Source organism: Cibotium barometz, chromosome 53 (assembly GCF_041138505.1).
Source record: "Cibotium barometz isolate CiBa-2024 chromosome 53, ASM4113850v1, whole genome shotgun sequence".
In the NCBI taxonomy this organism is placed as follows: domain Eukaryota; kingdom Viridiplantae; phylum Streptophyta; class Polypodiopsida; order Cyatheales; family Cibotiaceae; genus Cibotium; species Cibotium barometz.
The window spans coordinates 11,646,750-11,665,655 of record NC_141098.1 but is presented as its reverse complement, the minus strand read 5'-3'; the positions used below and the strand labels follow the sequence as shown (position 1 = coordinate 11,665,655).

At 37.9% G+C, this 18,906-nt stretch overlaps 1 pseudogene; it reads left to right on the top strand.

Moving 5' to 3' along the window:
• Window positions 1-18,013, top strand: part of LOC147608292 (uncharacterized) — a 33,747-nt pseudogene extending 15,734 nt beyond the window's left edge.
• Window positions 18,014-18,906: the final 893 nt, after the last annotated feature.

Here is an 18,906-nt window from a genome sequence, read left to right as displayed (position 1 = left end):
CCTTGGACTAGCCCAAAGGCCAAGCGGAATTGTACAAAGGGATATCAAGATTGTGTGATGGGGATCATTTTGGGCTAACACAATTACAACTTGAGTCTCATCTATTGTGCATTGTGTGATGTGTATTGTGCAATCTATGTTCTCACCATTCTTATTATTCATGCTCATCCATGCATTATGTGTACTAGTGAGCTATGTGTGTGCTACATAGCTCACATCTCCCTAGCTTGTGACAACTCCTGAGGACATACTGCCCTAGAGGGAACCTCGTGTTACATTGTGGTGTACACTATCCTAGTCCAGCATGCTATTCAAAGAAGTTTGCTACAATTTTCTATGATGATTGTTGTTTATTCTAGTTTTTCTAGAATGGTAGAGTTATGGAGAGGTTGTGAATGAGCTATAACAAAGAAGTATCTCATTTAGCAGCTATTAACATTTGGGTAAGGGATAATCAACACAAACGCCGATGTCCCCATCCTTTTCAATAATCGGTAAGAAAAGGTAATACACTTCTCACCCTCCTTTTACTGCTTATTATGGCTCCTCCACTGAGTGGGTAGATCACTCCTCACATAAAGGGAAAAGCCGATACATTTGGGTTTGGTTGCGGTACCCTCCTTGAAAGTCCCAAAAGCACCCTCAAAAAGTCCAAAAGCTTCCACTCAAATAGTCCAAAAACGTTTTTGACGATTCTTGCTCCCTAGATTTTGAAACGTTCCACACCATCCAAGGCTACCTACTTCATGCCCAAAATAAAACCCCCCTAGAAAATCTCTTTAGGGTCACCTACCCTGGCAAAATGCCATGCCATATTCCATTTACCTTAAGTAGCCCCTTATGTGGACAAGGTTAGCCTCACGGCCTTCCACAACTCCTATGGACGTAGGGAGGATCTCCCTTGTACCCTACATTACATCAAGTCCTACCATAATATGGACAATTTAGGGGAAGTTAAAAGTCCAAGCATGTCGCTTCATTGGATACCACTCACCGAGGATCTTGTACTACAAAGTGCCTTGCATCTCGCAACCCACCCATCTAAATTCCACAGTGGGAAGGGAGACGGCTGAGTTTTGGTACCTTATAACCAATGATGGCCTAATTAAAATGGGGCTAAATTTGATGACATGGGTGCCACCAACTTGTGTGCTCATCTTCCTCACTCACCAGCTGGGACCACAACTAGGTGTCCCTCACAATCCTAGCTAAGCTGCTTTCTGGTTGAAGACTTCACAACCACCACTGAGCTCCGAAGCTCTTATAAGAATCTGGAAGGCAAGGAATATTAGTTACATATTCTCACAAAGATCCTTTGTTATCTTATTAACAAAGGGCTCCCATCCCATGTGCCTCACCCATCCTAGTCGTCCTTATGACGCATTGTCTCCCTAACATCCCCAAGCCCTAACTGAAGAAACACAAATGGAGACTTCCCCACAATCCATCTATTTCTTCCCCAAGGCCCCCATGAGCCTGAGGATGAGGAGGATAACCTTGAAAAGTTCTCAAAAGAAACCCTAGGGCAGCCCATTCTTCTAGAGAAGAAGCCTCGCAAGGCAATCAAGCCCCCTCTCTAGATAGTTTGGGCAAAAAAGCAAGTGCCCTAGAGCCAAAACCTCTCTAACTGGGCCAACTCTAGCTCGCCCCCATACCCTCCTGACAAGATATCCGTAACATCTTCCATGGGAGCCTCTACCACATCTACCATATCCACCACTCAACCCCAAAGCCTCGATCTTCTATCACAACTAAACCACCTCATTAACCACATCCACGAGCCTCCCATCCTCAAACGATTCCACAAGGGGATGGATATCAATCATGAACCACCACCAACATCTTAGGAAAGACCCTAGGGTCCTTGATTCCAGGAACAACAACTTACATACCTGCCAAACATGCAGGGTCTCACATTCCAAGGTAAACTCCATAACCACTTGGATACACCCTTTGACGTGGCCAAAATCCATCTAGTGAATCAACACATGAATCACATATTTGCACAGTGGAAGATTGACCACCCCACGGCACACCAGAGAGGCTAGCACTTTGTTGATCCTAGAGATTACCTAGCCGCGCGCCACCGCAAGTCACATAGTAGTCTAACCCAAGTGGTGCATGCCCTATCTCCTTAGTGATCACCAAATGTGGTGAGAATACATGGTCATGCCTAGAGAAGTCTGCATTGGCCCCACGTTCATGGCCAATCAAAAGAAGATGGTCTAGCATAAGTTCCTACACATGGAAGGGAAAGGGCCTACCTACAACTTCCCATACATAGATGGGCCCACACCCCTTACCACCACCATGGAGATGCATCTCTAAATAAAGAACTTTAATGACCTCCACTACACTAAGGTCCTTAACCTTGATATATAGTTGCCACATGCTTGTTCTTATAGCTCTTCATCCTCATCTTGGAGGTGCCCACCAAGAACTAATGGACAAGCAAAGAGTGGCTCCTCTTTGATCTCATAATAGGTCATAGCCTCCAAAAATATGAAAGTTGTGCTTTTTCTTACACGTTACTCTCTTTACCCAAAATAGAGAGCTCTTAATATTATATTACTTAGGGGTAGGGAAAAGCTTTTAAGCTTTAAAAAATAAATGTTAGCAAGTCTATGCTTAAAAATTATGAATGCCTTCCAAAAACAATAATTTGTGTGTTTTTGCCTCAATCTTTCAAGTCCTTATCACCTATAAATTATCCAACAATAAATTAGTAAAATAATTATTCCATAGTCATACAAACCATTATCACACACATGTTCATCGCTGTAAGTACTCTAGGAATCACCATGCCATACAAACCAACTATAACAACCTAGGAAGTTGCAAGCATACATCAATGTGCACCAAATGCAATAATATTTGAAAAGGCATCACCCATAATATTAACATAATTTGACATGATGTAAAGATAATCTAGGAATCCCCAAATTATCTAAGAGGGTAAAATAATATTTTAAGAGGGCTTGAAATACATTATCATAACATTCTCTCTTGCTTGAGTTTGCAATTACCCTCAAGCGGGTTTGATGAAAAGAGTAAAGGATCTCAGAGAAGGCACGAAAATATTTCTCAGGCACCCAGTTCACATCTTCATGAGGATTATTTTATTGTTTCATTGAAAGTAGCTAGAGAATCAGTCAAACCAAATATTATAACTAAAAACTCATAGTGGCCGGTTTGGGTTTTAAAAGCAATCTTGATAATGTTTCCTTTATCCATATGAATATGATGGTAACTAGACTTGAGATCAATTTTGTTAAAGACTTATACTTTCTTGAGCCTATCTAGCAAGTCATTCACTCGTGGTATCAGATATCATTTCTTCATAGGTATCTACTTTAAAGCATGACAATCAATACATATTCGATATTTCCCATTCTTCTTTTTAACGAGAAGAATTGGAGCACAAATGGAGAACTGATGGGTCTAATCAAACCTCTCTCTAACAATTCTTCTAATTCTTTTTGAATCTCTTTCTACTCAAGCATGTTAACTCAATAAGAAACTTTATATGGTGAAAATATTTCAAGGATTATCTCAATTTTATGATCATCCTTTGGCCACATATTCACCCTTATATATCCTAGATTTATCAAAATTGCTGAAAGAAAAAAGGGTTTAGAATACTTTGCATAAGAATGATCATGCATTCTAGAATCTCTAGAAGTAGAAGTTTTGTGTTCAGAATTGAGATAATGAGGATAAAACATAATAACATATGCTCTAATGGTTGGCTTAATTTCTTTCTTTACTCTCTTTCTTTGACCTTCTCAATCACTTGAACCTATAATAGAATATCTTAGAATTTGTCGATGTAAGCCTGGAAATTCTCTTTCTCCGCTTAGTGTAGACTACCCCATCGTTGATGATATTTAGCCTTGTATTACAAAGGAAGAAAATTCTTTCCATGTATAAGGTCGATGCTTGCCCTGCTTAATCACATTCCACCATAAGGCAACACTTTCAATCAAATGATACATTTAATCTTGTCTTTTTTCAAGAATGTTTTACCTAAAAAATAATCATCTAGTTGATTAAGCCATGTAATAAGCACATGAATGTCTTTCTTCCCATCATCATTTTGGGAAGTGAATGTCTTTTGGCTAATACGTGAATCTTTTCGAGAACTCTGGGCAAGCAACATAGCCTCAATAGTGTATTTAATATGATTACTTTCCTTTTCATTAGAATTAAAAGAAAATGTGTTTGCGCTCAGAACACTTATACAAAGCTCTAACTCACACCTATAATCATGCTCATTTCCTATTTTCTCTTGAAATACAGTAATTTACTCTTGCATTGTGGGTTGTGGAGGTAAATAGACAATTTTGTGCAAACATATAAACAAATAAATAAAGTGCAATAAATAATTTACAGATAATTAAATAAAGCACACAAATTGACTTAGCTCAATACTCTCGAGATGGATTGAATTCGTATTGAAGGTGAACAAAAATGTATTGTCAAAGGTCTGCGAACTCGAGTCTTGCTTCACACAATAATTTGACGGAGTCTTACATGTATACGAGCTTGAGTGTATGTCCAAGTATGATCAAAATTAATCTTTGCACTTTGTCCACTACTTGAAAACTCAAATTCTAGGATTAATTGGGATTTTTAATATTTTCGAGCTATTTGTAGGCGTTTTATGCTCAAAATAAGCTAAAATTAGTTGCAAATTACTAAATTTTTGAAAATTCTATTTTTTTGGCTGAACCTCTGGTAACCCACCATAAATTTATAGCAAGCCAAAAACTCCCAAAAAGCTTGAAATATGTGCTAATTTAGTCCTTTTTAATTCTTTTTCAAGCCTAAAAACTTTATTAGGATTTATTCCAATTAATCAAAATTCAAGTAGGCTGAAAATAGACACATTCTTTAAGAAGGAGAGCTTATTGGAAGTTGTCTCCCACCCTTGAATCATTATGGATGTGAAATCAAAGGTTTAGTTGAAGTAAGAGTGGTTTTGAAGCCTCCTTTTCTTGCTAAACACATGGTGCTTGATTAAGAAGAGGAAAAGAGGGAATAAAAATGGTTTTGGCTTTTGAAGTGGTTTTGAATACACAAAAATGGTTTTCCACCTTCCTTTTTCCCTTTCGTTATTGCCCAATGGTCTCAGTAAGAACCTTTAGCCTTCAACCTTTGCCTTTAGTTGTTAATTCCTTTCATCTTTTTCAATCTCTTCCACAAATTGACCTAGTCTGTGCTCTGATACCACTACCACAAGGATCTTGATCTAGGAAATTATGAAAATAATTTCTCAAGAAAAATAATTATTCAACCATTTAACTCAAGCTATTGTAACTCAAGCTATTGTAACAAATTCAATATAAACTAAGCTTTTAAAAACATTAACACATGAAAATACTTAGCGCTTGTATGACACAAACATTGGGTGCAATCTCTCCCCCTTACATATGTAGCCTACCACCACACGAGTATTTTGAGCATTCAATTGCTAATAATAGGCCATAGCCTCAAAAAATACAAAAGTTGTGTCTTTTCTTGCATGACGCTCACTCTTTACCCAAAATAGAGAGATTACTTGCGGTAGGGAAAAGCTTTTAAGATTTACAAAATAAATGTTAGCAAGTCTATGCTTCAAGTTTAAGCTTGTAGAAATAAATAAATGGATGTGCAATACAAAACTTGTCCAAAATTATGATTTCCTTCTAAAAACAATAATTTTCATGCTTTCACCTCAATCTTCCGAGTCCTCCTCACCTATAAAATATCCAACAACAAATTGGTAAATAATTATTTCATAAGCATATAAAACATCACCATATACATGTTCATCATCTGAACACCATATTGGGGAATCTGGGAATTTCCCACAAGTTTGGGACATGTGGTCAAGACTTTGGATTTTCCATAACTTGAACACCATTAATCCAAAATGAGTGGTTTATGGCTCTTTAGATCCCATTTTTCAAGCGCTTGCCAATGATAGGTCACATGATAGGGCTTTGAGAAACTTACAAACATGTTATCCATGTCCCCCTTTTTTAGTATTCAAAAATGGGAATTGGGAGATTCCCAAATTCTCTAATATGGTGTTTCAGGCATAAGAACTCCAAGAATCACTGTGCCATACAAACTAACTGCAACAACAAATATAGGAAGCCGCAAGCATACATCAATGTGCACCAAATATATTAATATTAAGATGGCATCACCCAAAATATTAACATAATTTGGCATGACACAAAGACAATCTAGGAGTCCTTGAATTATCTAAGAGGGTATAATAATATTTTTTTAAAGGGCTTAAAATACATTCTCATAACAGTCTAACACAAGGATCCCCATCTAAGAATTTGCGAAAATAATTTCACTAGCAAAATAATTATTTAACCATTCAACTTAAGCTATTCCAATAAGTTCCAACATAAACCAAGCTTTAAAAAATATTCATACATGGAATACTAGTAGCTTCTATATGACATAAACATTGGGTGTAATCTTCTCCTCTCATGTGTGGCCTATTCCCTACACGAGCATTTTGAGCATTCAATTTTACCAATAATAGGCCATAGTCTCCAAGAATACAAAAGTTGTACCTTTTCTTGCATGGTGATCTCTCTTTACCCAAAATAGAGAGCTCTTAAATATTAAATTACTTGGGACTGGGGAAAAGCTTTTAAGCTTTACAAACTAAATGTTAGTAAGTCTAGCTTCAAGTTTAAGCTTGTACAAATAAATAAATGAATGTGCACAAGCTAGCACATAAATACAAAAGCTTGTCCAAAATTATGAATGCTTTTCGAAAATAATAATTTATGTGCTTTTTGTCTCAATCCTCTGAGTCCTCTTTACCTATTAATTATCCAAAAATAAATTAGACAATTATTCCATAGGCATATAAACCATCAGCACACACATGTTCATTAGACGTAAGTACTCCAGGAATCACCCTGTTATACAAACTAACTACAACAAACATAGGAATCCTTTAGCATACTTCAATTTGCACTAAATGTATTCATATTTGAAATGGCATCACCCACAATATTAGCATAATCCAGGCATCCCCAAATTATCATTATATCTAAGAGTTTAGAATAATATTTTTAGAAGGTTTAAAATACATTATCATAACACATAAGCTACATGAAAAGAGTGTTGAAGAAAGCGGAATGAAAAGTGTCAAAAGAAGAAAGTAGTGTGTTGGAATTTTCATTGAAAGAAGCTTTTACATCAGCCCACCTTTTTCCCTATTCCCATGGATGCCACTTGTAATATATACATGAGCTCTGCATGTAATAGACACATAGGCACAATTCATTTAAATACTTGCATTAAGCCTCATCGCCTACAATTCTGGATGGGGGGACCATGGCGGGTGCAAGCTTGTTCCATGCTATGACATTAGGGGGCATTTGAACATATTTTGGGCCTTTTTCTAATGAAAGGAATTAGCAATGGACCAAGAGGAATAGAGTATTGTGCACATTTGGTCTCCTTTTAATATAGGGAGAGAGACTATGCTGTAGGGAGGGGGACTAGGCTTTCAGTACTAATAATTACACTTGTCCCTTTTAAAAATTAGGGGGGTTAGGTTAGGTATGGTCCCACCATTTTCATTGCTCAAAAAATCCTTAAAATTTTAAATTTTTTGAGATTCCCCCAAAAGTCACTTTTCCCTCCAAAAACCCATCTCAAATTTCATTGTAGTCATAAATTTCATTTTCAAGTCCACTTTCCCTCTTGAAGGTCCTCTTGTTAACCTTCCTCCCTTCCTCTTCCATCTCTTTATTATCCATCAAGCCCGAAACCCGAATATCTGCATAGCATCTTCGTGTTTTCTTTCTCCATCTCATTCATCCAACCCTAATCTCACTATTATAGCTTCACAATGGATATGGCTGCACCACGAAGAAGACCAAAAGATGAGATTGAGGAGATCTCAATAAGAGGGACGATGATGGTGCTTGGGTGAGAGACGCATTTCGCAAGCAAGGGTGCTTGGGTTTTCCTACAGCCTATTGCTATTGGGCACCGAGTTCGACGACGAGATGCGATGGAGCTTCATAGGAAGGGTCATTTAGAGGGATTCAAAAAATCAAGCAATGGAGACCTGGTGGCCATTGTACAACATGTGTACACGGCACAAGATATACATCTTCGTAAAAAAACTCGATTCCCATGCAATTGTAAGTATCATAGGGAAGGAAGGAGGCATGTGATATTACGATAACTACATCTTTCATGTTTAATGATCTTATTTTTTGGTTGCAGATATTTTTCCTTCCAAATTGGCAGAGAAGCAACCATTACGAAGCCTTATCGGAACATTTCAAGCACTCCATGCAGACATTGGTGAGGCACTGTTTGTAAAACCAGTGCAGATCTTCTAAAGGAAAAGATCTTCTTTTACCGACACTCCTATGTGGTGCCAATGCGTGATGGTGGGTTTGGTAAGCTAGAGATCATCACATCTCCTCTCCTTTCTTCTATTGAATAGCCAACTCTTGATGCTTGGATGGTTATGGTGATGAAATCAAAGATGCTTTGTGACATACAAGGATCTTTGAAGTTTGCAAAGCCATCTCGATCTATGGGTCTCAGTTGAGTATGTCCAATTCATCTCTTTTGTTAAGATGCTCAATCAATTTACTTTCTCACAAACACTTGCCATGTTTGTGTGCAAGAAAGTACTAGGTGATGACATGGTTGCCTTTGCTTGGAGAGAGCATTGAAGCATTGTAGAGGGGTAGTATAAGGATGATACATTTAAGTGCAAAATAGTAGAGTCCAGTGTTATATTTCGGTATCTTAAAGCTCGTGCTGCCTTATACATTTGCTTTTATTATGAACGGTGGATGAAGAAAAATAGTAGTTGGGTGAACAAGTTGTTTTGCCTCTTAACATATGCGTTAGGTTGCCCAATGGTGCAGTGGAAATTGTAAGTGCAAGTAGGCATTGGAGCCTCCTAAATATTAGGGATCACCTTAATATCATGGGAAGTGAGGATATATGTGGGGCACAAGTCAAGGTAAAGAATAGAAAGATTCGAATGCGAATGAAGTCGAAGACCTTGGTAGATGCTAATTAGGAATATGATACTTAATACGAAAGCTTTGGAGTTTTTTTATGAAGTCTATTTAGACTCTTGAGATTTTGTAAATTTACGTATGTAGTTCATCAATGAAAAGTTTTATCTTATGATTGCTGTGTCTTTGTAATTTTTTATGTTTTTCTTTTAGAATTGCAATATTGAGAGATCTTTTTATAAAGCCCTTTAAGAGTTCTAATATTTTCCTTTTAGAGATGTACTCGAGTCACGAGATGACAACTATGGCACAATATCTCAAAACCATTAGAAACTCAAGTATAAATGTATTTTGAGTAAAAAACATCACAAAATGAGAAGAGAATTTCTCAATCTTTACAAACAAGATTATAAAATTAGAAGAAAATTTATAAATATTTACAATGATAAATAGGGAGGAGAATGAAGCTTTCTATTTTGTCTCCATCTCCTCTGGTTTTGTCTCCATGTCCCCCTTTTTCTTCTTTGGTTTTGGCCTCCTTTGTCTCCATGTCCATATCCTTTGACTGTTTCTGGTTATTCTTACCAGCAAACTTGAACTTGAGTTCCTTCTTAGCTTTCTTGCCAACACCCTTCTTGGCACCCACTTGAGGACCACTTTTCTTTGAGGTACTTCCTGATTTAGTACCCTTGGTTTCTTTATGTGTGCCTTGTTGAGGAGCACCCTTGGTTTCTTTATGTGTGCCTTGTTGAGGAGCACCCTTGGATTCTTTTTGTAGAGTTCGTTGCTTAAACATAAAATGCTTTAGTGGTGAATGTACAAGCATTTTCTTCTTCTTCTTCTTAGATGGAGAGGCTTGCCTTGGGGGTGGTGGAGAATCCAGATCATTCGAAGTAATTGAATTATTCAAAATAATATTGATAGCTCTTGCACGAACACTCCACATCCAAAACTTGTGAGATTCAAGAGTCTATCAAATTAAGAAAAATTCTCAGATTTAAGAACCAAGAACTATAGAAAATAAGTTAAAAAAATAAGTAAACATTTATTGCAAAATAGTGGGTTTTTAACTTAACCTACACTGCTATTAATCTAGGTATATTTAGACAAAAGATATTTCCACACATTGGCGATAACATGCCATCCACATGAGGTAGAATCTTTTTGTAAAGCCCCTGGCTGATTCAGAAACTTATACTCTGCCTTCTTTTTTAAATTTGGATATTCATCTTCAATAGCCACACAATAGCTCTCTTACATGCCCTATTAAAAATCAAATTTGAATATAAGGAAAAATAAAGTATGAATCTTAGAAGGAAAAATAAAGTATAAAGCTCAATATTCAAGTTATTAAGGAGAACTACTTACAATTTAATCTACCCATGCATGCTAGTTAGGCTATTCATGAAAATAACAGTCCTTCTCAGAAGATTAATAACATAAGCACTCCAGTGTCCACTGGAAAAAAGTAAAATAAATATTTAAGAAAGAAAATATTGTATGTCAAATATTTAAACACATAAGAATCATTAGTTAGAGACAAACCTCTCTACATATGGCAAAACAACAAAACAAATGTTCTTATTTCTCATTGGCTTGAAATAGGATGCCAGCTGCTCGGAAGTCTTCTTCTTCATATCAATCAATGCAGACAACACTAAGGGATCACAAATGAATATTTCATTGACTTGATTTGGAAGTAATTCCTTCATAAGTTCCCTACAAGAGTTTATAAAGGAATGAACAAAATAGAAAAAATTCTTACATTATTAATATATGAGAAAATATACATATGTGAAAAATGTAGTCATACCTTAAACACATGAGAACAACACTGTCATTGATCTCCCTATCCTTCTCTATAAGCATGTATATGTCCCCAAGTGCAATATAGAGATAGTCTTCCTCCACTGTGCCAACAACAGTGCAGATTAGCTGCCCTGGTACTTGTTGGGAAAGCCTCTGAGAATTGGCCTTCTCCAATTGCACAAGGGTCTCTAAGCTATCATGCACATGTGAGACCTTTTCCTTCACCTCCTCCTCCTCTAGAGAACTCTTATCATTTGGCTTAGATTTCCTAAAACCAACTTTCTTTTCTTCTTGGGAGGGGAAGTAACTTCTTCAACTTTAATATTATCTGCCTTTGATTTCCTTTTCAATGCTGGGGGAATTGCAAGGATCTCAAAGACTTTCTTATCCCTCATTGGTAAGGGATGAATAAATTTATCTAACCTGTACCTCACCCTGCTAACAAGTGTCATGTCTTTATCCATCAAAGTGACTCTTCTTGCATGTGCAGCACATATGAAGCTATCATTCATGAAGTCTATAAGAAAGTCTTCAAAAGCTTCTTGAAGACATGCCACTGCACTGCTCTACCATCTATAATGTCCTTGCCCTTTGATACTGTCACTTATTATTCTTACTATTCTCAGGAATGGTGCCCTAGGGATGAGTAGATGTGTAGCCTCTTGTGCTTGCCTTATCTTAGCAAACAATTTCTTTTATCTCTAGAGGAAAGTTCTTGCCTTAGATAAATTGGTTCTACCCTTTACTTGTTTCTTCTCTAATGGTTGCTTAGAGTTGTTGCCTCTGGATCTTGCTCTGTGGCACTGAATTTTGCTCTTTAGGAAGGGAGGGATCTGGGTAAACCATCCTCACAGTTTGCTTTGTACGAGCCATACTGCGAGGAAGCGACTACACTCGCACTATGGAAGCCAACAAGCCGGCACTGTCCACCATGCGATAAGGAGGATTGGAGACTGATGGAAGTAAGCACTTGCGCCATAGAGGGAGGAGGGCGAGAAGGTGGCGACGACATAGCTGGCATGGTCCACACAATGCGATAAGAGAGATCGGAGCCTGCCGGATATGTCTACTCATGCCGTAGAGGGAGGAGGAGGGCAAGAAGGCACTGTCCACAGTGCGATAAGGTTTATTGGAGCTTGACGAAAGGGACTACTCACACCGTAGAGGGAGGAGGTTGAGAAGCCGCTGTCCACGGTGCGATAAGGATTATCAGAGTCTGATGGAAGGGTCTACTTGCACCGTAGAGAGAGGATTGCAGATGCTACGAAAAAGTTCAAAAATAATCACTTAAAAAATACTCACACCGTCAATGGTACCTGACCAAAAAAAATAAATATTTTCTGCTTTTTATAGAATGTGATGTCATCATTACGAGGCTAACATAATCCCTACACGTGGCTCTCTAGTGATGTCAACCCTACATGTGGCACAACGGCACATTTCGGTGACATCAGCCCTTCACTTCCATCGCACATGTTTGACGTCAGTCCTAATAATATCTATATATAGTCATGCCGTCTTTAAATTTAATTTTTTTATTTTGGTCCTCCTTCCTCTCACCATAGATTTTTTTTTTTTGCCCCTTCCTCCACTTGCGCTTTCAACGTTCAGTTCACCGTGCGATAGGGAAATTTGTTTCTAGTCCTTTATTCGTCCTCGTGCCGTGGATTGGCTTCCTTCCTCCCCCTTCACTCATACCTTTAGTTCACCATGTGATAGGCAATTCCACTTCTTGTTAGTTATTTGTCCTCGCGCATCCAGCAATTCGAGCATGGAGCAGGTGGTTTATTGCTATGATCCTTTGGAAGATGTAGAGACACTTGAAGAGGTAACAGATGAGCCTAGTGCCAATGAACGTCTTCTAGATTGTTGAGTCTATATTCAATGTGCCCTTTAATTTAGAACAAATTGTTAAGGACATGGCAAGCTCTATGTTAGGGGAAGAGTGGGAGGCATATAGTAAATTGGTTAGTACAGAAATTATAAATGAGGGATCATCACAATATGTTCACATGTCTAGCTTTGCCCTATCCTCATCTGAAAAGAAGAGCATGTCAAGAAGGTGGGATGCCTATTCAGAAGATAAGAGGATAAATATTTGTCTTGAACACTGCTCTACTGCCCTCTGCATAAGAAAAAGTGCAAAGTTCTTGAGTACTACTTTGAATTTGTTGCTTATCTATTTCTTCATGCAGACAAAGAGGACTACACAAAGGATGAAATGGAAGTTCAGAAAGGGTCAAAAGGTTTCACAAGCTTCATTTGTCATAAAGATTGAATCTGATGATGAGGTTATTGACCTAGTTTTTGGTGATGAGGAGAGCCTTCTAAGCATAGGGTTTAATGTGGCAGAGTTTAAGGCATCCACTTGTTATTGAGGGATCATCTATGCATGGAGAACACTTGAAATCAAACTTCATCCTCCCTGGGCTACCCTCCTTTCTTATAAATGGCAAGAATTTTATTCTTCTCTCCCACATGGGTGAATGCATGGTATGGTGGCTCATATAGCTGTGTCCATGGACACTAGCTATTGCGCTATATTTCAAGGGTTGGTTTATGTTTCAAAAGTTACAAAAAAGAATTAAATTAAATTATATGTATAATGGATTTGAAACTCCCACGTAGTGAGGTTGCTACCTGGGTTTCCTCTTTCTTCAGAAGCCTTTGTTTCTTCCCCCTCCCTCTCTGTACCTATCTCTCTGCCCATCTCCTCATCATCACACATAGAGAGTCGTATAGAGAACCTCTGTCCATCTCTCTCTCTCTCTCTCTCTCTCTCTGTGTGTTTCTCTCTCTCTCTCTCTCTCTCACACACACACACACACACACACACACACACACACACACACACACACACACACATACAAAAAGAGATTAATAGGGTATTTCCATATCTTCTTGAGGCTATTTCCATATCTATCCTTGGTTTTGTTTAATGGAAGGCATAGAAGATAGAATAGAGGCATCAAATCGGGAAGGATGTTCTGTTGCACATTTGATGGTTGCAAGCAACTCTTCACAGGAACATTTCATTTCATTTCAAGCACGTTCCCATTCTTCAAGAAGAAATCAGTTTCTCACTAAAGATGAACAGGATGCAGTTAGAAAGTATGAAGCTTTTACGAAGAGCTCCGGAGTGTCGAAAAAGGCGTTGGTTACAGAACCAATCACAAGTCATAGACAATGAGGAAGACATTGAATTAAGGAAACAAAAAAGTGTAGAGCACCTAGTTGAGCACATTTTGATAGAGCTTAAACCTGACAGGAAAAATGACAGGGTAGATATCATTAAGCAAGTCCTCAGTAATGAATAGATTCTACCATATATAGAGGACAAATCAAAAAGTCTCTCTCTTTTGGTCTCTGCAATCAGTAGCTCATTACCGGTGTTGAAGAATCCACGATCCTCGGATGAATTATTTTTGAAGCGCAACACTCTAACAATGCTTGTTCATGGATTAAATCACATTTTTGGATATGGTGACAAAGAACTCAGCCTTCTTCAAGCTGCAAAGCTTCTTAACATTCACCCAAGAAACCTTTATGCTGCAGTAAGTAGAGCTAGTAGTAATGCTCAGGCTTCTCCATTGCCACTGGAAGCATGTAAAAGAAAGAGTTCCCATTCTAGTTGACTGAAGAGGTCAAGGAAATAGTAGTGAAATTTTGGACGGAGCATACAAGGGTGTCTCCAAACAAGAAAGATGTTTGTCGGCTTCTAGCTGCAAGCAATCAATTGAACATCCGGTACACTTGCTGGATGAATCTTAGGTACATCCTCCACTATGGATAAGAGTGTAGTTTGTTATTCATGTCTTGTATATCATGGTGTAGAGGTCATGGATTACTCAATGAAGAATGCTATATAGCTCACACTACCATGATATATACTACCTTGTGCTATATAGCTCTTACTACCTGTGATATAGTATGTCATTGAAGTCTCAAGCCATGATGCATGACCATGCACTCTCTACAAGTTATGCACTGCTACCTAGCACATACTCAATGAAGTTTCATGATAATAAAACGCACATGTTCTCCATTCATAGCACAATGCATGTTCTCTATAGCTCATGTAACTAGTTATATAGCACATGATATCTTAAGCAAGCAGTTGTGGTGCATATAAGTGTCCTCTATAGCATTCCTATTTCACAATCCTTGTGCTATATAGCTCACAACACCCTGGTATAGCACATTGACTAACACACAAGGCTATTTTGCATGATTATGTAGTAAATAGCAGTCTCTCTATGAGCTATATAGCATAGTTAACCAATTACATAGCACATGTTGAATGACCATCCCTAATATAGCATGATCATGTAGTAAATAACACTCTCTACTATGAGCTATAAACCAATTACATAGCACATGTTGAATGACCATCCCTAATATAGCATGATCATGTAGTAAATAGCACTCTCTACGAGCTATATAGCATAGTTAACCAATTACATAGCACATGTTGAATGACCATCCCTAATATAGCACACGTCATTAAATCCTAGGGTTCTATTACATAGCCATGTACTAGTTATATAGCATTGCACCAGTTATATAGAATTTGTATAATGATGTATAAGTCTAAGATTCACAAATAGCATTGTGCACGGGCTATATAACTGAAAGAATTACTCATAGAGCACATGATCAAGCATAGAGACATGATGTATAAGTCTAAGATTCACAAATAGCATTGTCCACGGGCTATATAACTGAAATAATTACTCATAGAGCACATGATCACTCAAGCATAGAGATATGATGCATATCAATGTTTTATGCAGCACTATCATTGTACCATCGTTGTGCTATATAGCTCACAACACCTTGGTATAGCACATTGACTACTAACCCCAGGGCTATTTTGCATGACCATGTAGTACATAGCAGTCACACGAGCTATATAGCACAGTTAACTAGTTACATAGCACATGTTCAATGAACCACCCCTAATATATCACACATCATTAAAGCCTAGGGTTCTATTGCATAACCATGTACTATATAACACTCTCTACAACACCTCAACCAATTATATAGCACTGAACCAATTATATAGCATTTGTACAATGATGCATAAGTCTAAGATCCACAAATAGCAGTGTGCATGTGCTATATTGCTCACATGTACTACATAGCAATCAGTACGAGTTATATAGCATAGTACTAATGCATAACCATGTACTATATAGCTGACCTCTTTTGCGAATACATAGCATTGTGCATTTGCTTATCCTCATCTACAAATTCTTCATGGTCTATGTTCCTTTTGCGGACAGAGTACTTTTTGAGGTTCAAGTCTGCTTATCCTCATCTACAAATTGGCAAATGCTCATTCGAGAAGCTCAAACCTTTCTTTGTGCGCAAGCTAAAGGACTAGAACACATGTTGCTGTGTGTACCACATACAAATGTTATACCTAAAAGATGCCTTCTTCAATCAAATGCACTCAGATGCTTTTGGCTTTCATGGAAGCTTGTGCAAATGTCATTGTATTGTTTGCAAATCAGTAGCAGCTAAGGGAAAATGTGTTGCACACGAGCACATCATGTCTGGAATTACAGAACTGTGGGAATCTTGTCTATGCAAAAAGGAGGAGGATTCCACATACCATCATTTTTCATATGTATCATGGGGCAATGCAATAAATGCGGTTTTAAAAAACTACGCTTGTGTCATGAAGAAAAGGAGACAACAAAGACAGTCATTGTTCAAGTCTTTAAGGATATTCAAGTTCAAAATAGACATGATGTAACCAACCAACAAAAAGTGTTATCCATCAAGCAGGTTGTTATCCAAGAGTTATTAATGATGCTAAAACACCACACATCAAAGTTCATTAAGCATAACTTCAGGTACATATGGCAAGCTCATCAGTACTACAGGGAGTGTCTCAAGAATTTCCCTACAGATGTCATAGTATTTGTAATGGATTTTGCTGAGAACTACTCATTCAAACAGCAAAATGAAATACAGTCCATGTATTGGCACTCAGATCAATGCACAATCCTTGTTCACATTACATATATAGGCATAGTACAAGAAACGACCAAAGCATAATCAAGGAGATGCATTTCTATATCTCTGATGATAAGAAGCATGATACTCTCTTTGTGCAACATTGCTTCCAACTTCATAATCGATTGCTTAAAGACCAAGGTTTGAAATTTTGAAAGCACTGGGTGTGGTCTGATGGTGTGCATTCACAGTTTTATTTTGTTGGTCGCTTTTACAAACTGATAGGTGTGGAGATGACTTGGAATTTTTTTGCTTTAGGTCATGGCAAGGGAGAACATGACGGTGCTAGTGCAGTAGTGAAGAGGACATTAACACACGAACAACTCAAGTCTGATGGTGTAGTTCTTCAAAATGCCGCTGACGTTGTAGCTTTCTTAACGAAAACTATGTTTCATGGTGCAAGTAGCTCGTATGCCCACATTACTAGCAATGGTCCCTAAATTCACCAAACGTTTTGGTTATTAGTAATAAGTGCAGATGATATGGACAGGTCTAATGCATGGGGATGTGCAACACTCAAGGGGACACAATCCCTACATTCTGTGTGTGGGCTTTGCAAACTAGACTCGACATAGTTGAAAACAATAAATTTGGCTTATTTTTGCAATGCATGTATAGCTGGTCATTGGAGATCATGCTCTAACAAGTTGTATATCCAGGAATGGTCACATATTGTTCTCAAGCCTATAACAGAAGGGTTGGACATGGAAGATATGCAAGAACCAATCAATATACTAGATAGGGTGGCTGAGTTTGAAGATGAGAGACCCATGTTTGAGGGATCATTGGATATGCTTGGCCATCTTCTTGTCGAGGGAGACAACTATACAGTCAACACAAAGGCTAATAACGTAGAAGGAGTAGATTTCTATGTGCTGAAATGTGTAAAAGCAAGGTGGAAGACATAGAAGGTTCTTAAGGACACTTTGAAAAACAAGTGTGCTAGAGGAACATATGTTGTCATAGGTCTTTATTATAAACAGCAAATGGAGAATCCCAATCACTACAAACTGCTCAATGACAAGGGTGTGAGCCACACATATTATCACCTAGTTAGGTCAATCAAGTTTGATATGCCCCTTGTGGATGCTGCCTCTAAGATGTATTATTTATCCCCTCAACTTCATGAGTCCATTTACAATGCCATGCCGTATGAGGCTGCTTGAAAGCTTTTCTATGTATCCTCTTTATATAGTAACCTTTCTTTGAAACCTTGCAAAAACATTGTTGAGAGAGTCTCATGTGCAATCAAATATGTATGCAGGTTCTCATTTGTTAAACTTGATTTGTATGCAAGTCATTTCTTAAATCTGATTTATGGAGATTGTCATTAGCAAAACCTTTGCAAAGTCTTAGAAAAGTGAATTCTGCAATCAAATGTGTGCAGGTTGTCATTTCTTAAACATTTGCATTGTCTCAAAAAAGCAAAGAGCTAATATAGCAAAGAGATGTGCTATATTGCCTGATAGGCATGTGGTATATGCTAGCATACCTGCACACATATGACTGCAACATGTACACATATGACTGCAACATGTACACATATCTAGCAAGTAGGGTGTCTTTGTGTACCATGTATGGTTGTGTTATATAGCACAATACCTGTTCTATATAGCACAACATAGTGCCCCTCTCATTCTTTTACCATGTTTGGTTGTGTTATATAGCACAATACTTGTACTCTATAGCACAAGACAATACAATCTAGCAACAAGCAGAGTGTCTTTGTGCACCATGTCTAGTTGTACTATATAGCACAATACTTGTTCTATATAGCACAACATAGTGCCCCTCTCATTCTCTTACCATGTTTGGTTGTGCTATATAGCACAAGACAGTACTATCTAGCAAGCAGAGTGTCTTTGTAAACCATGTTTGGTTGTGCTATATAGCACAATACTTGTTCTATATAGCACAGCACAGTGCCCCTCTCACTCTAAGTTCACCATGTCTGGTTATGCTATATAGCACAATTCCTGTACTGTATAGCACAACACATTGCCCTCTCACCCTAAGTTCACCATGTCTAGTTGTGCTATATAGCACAATTCCTGTACTA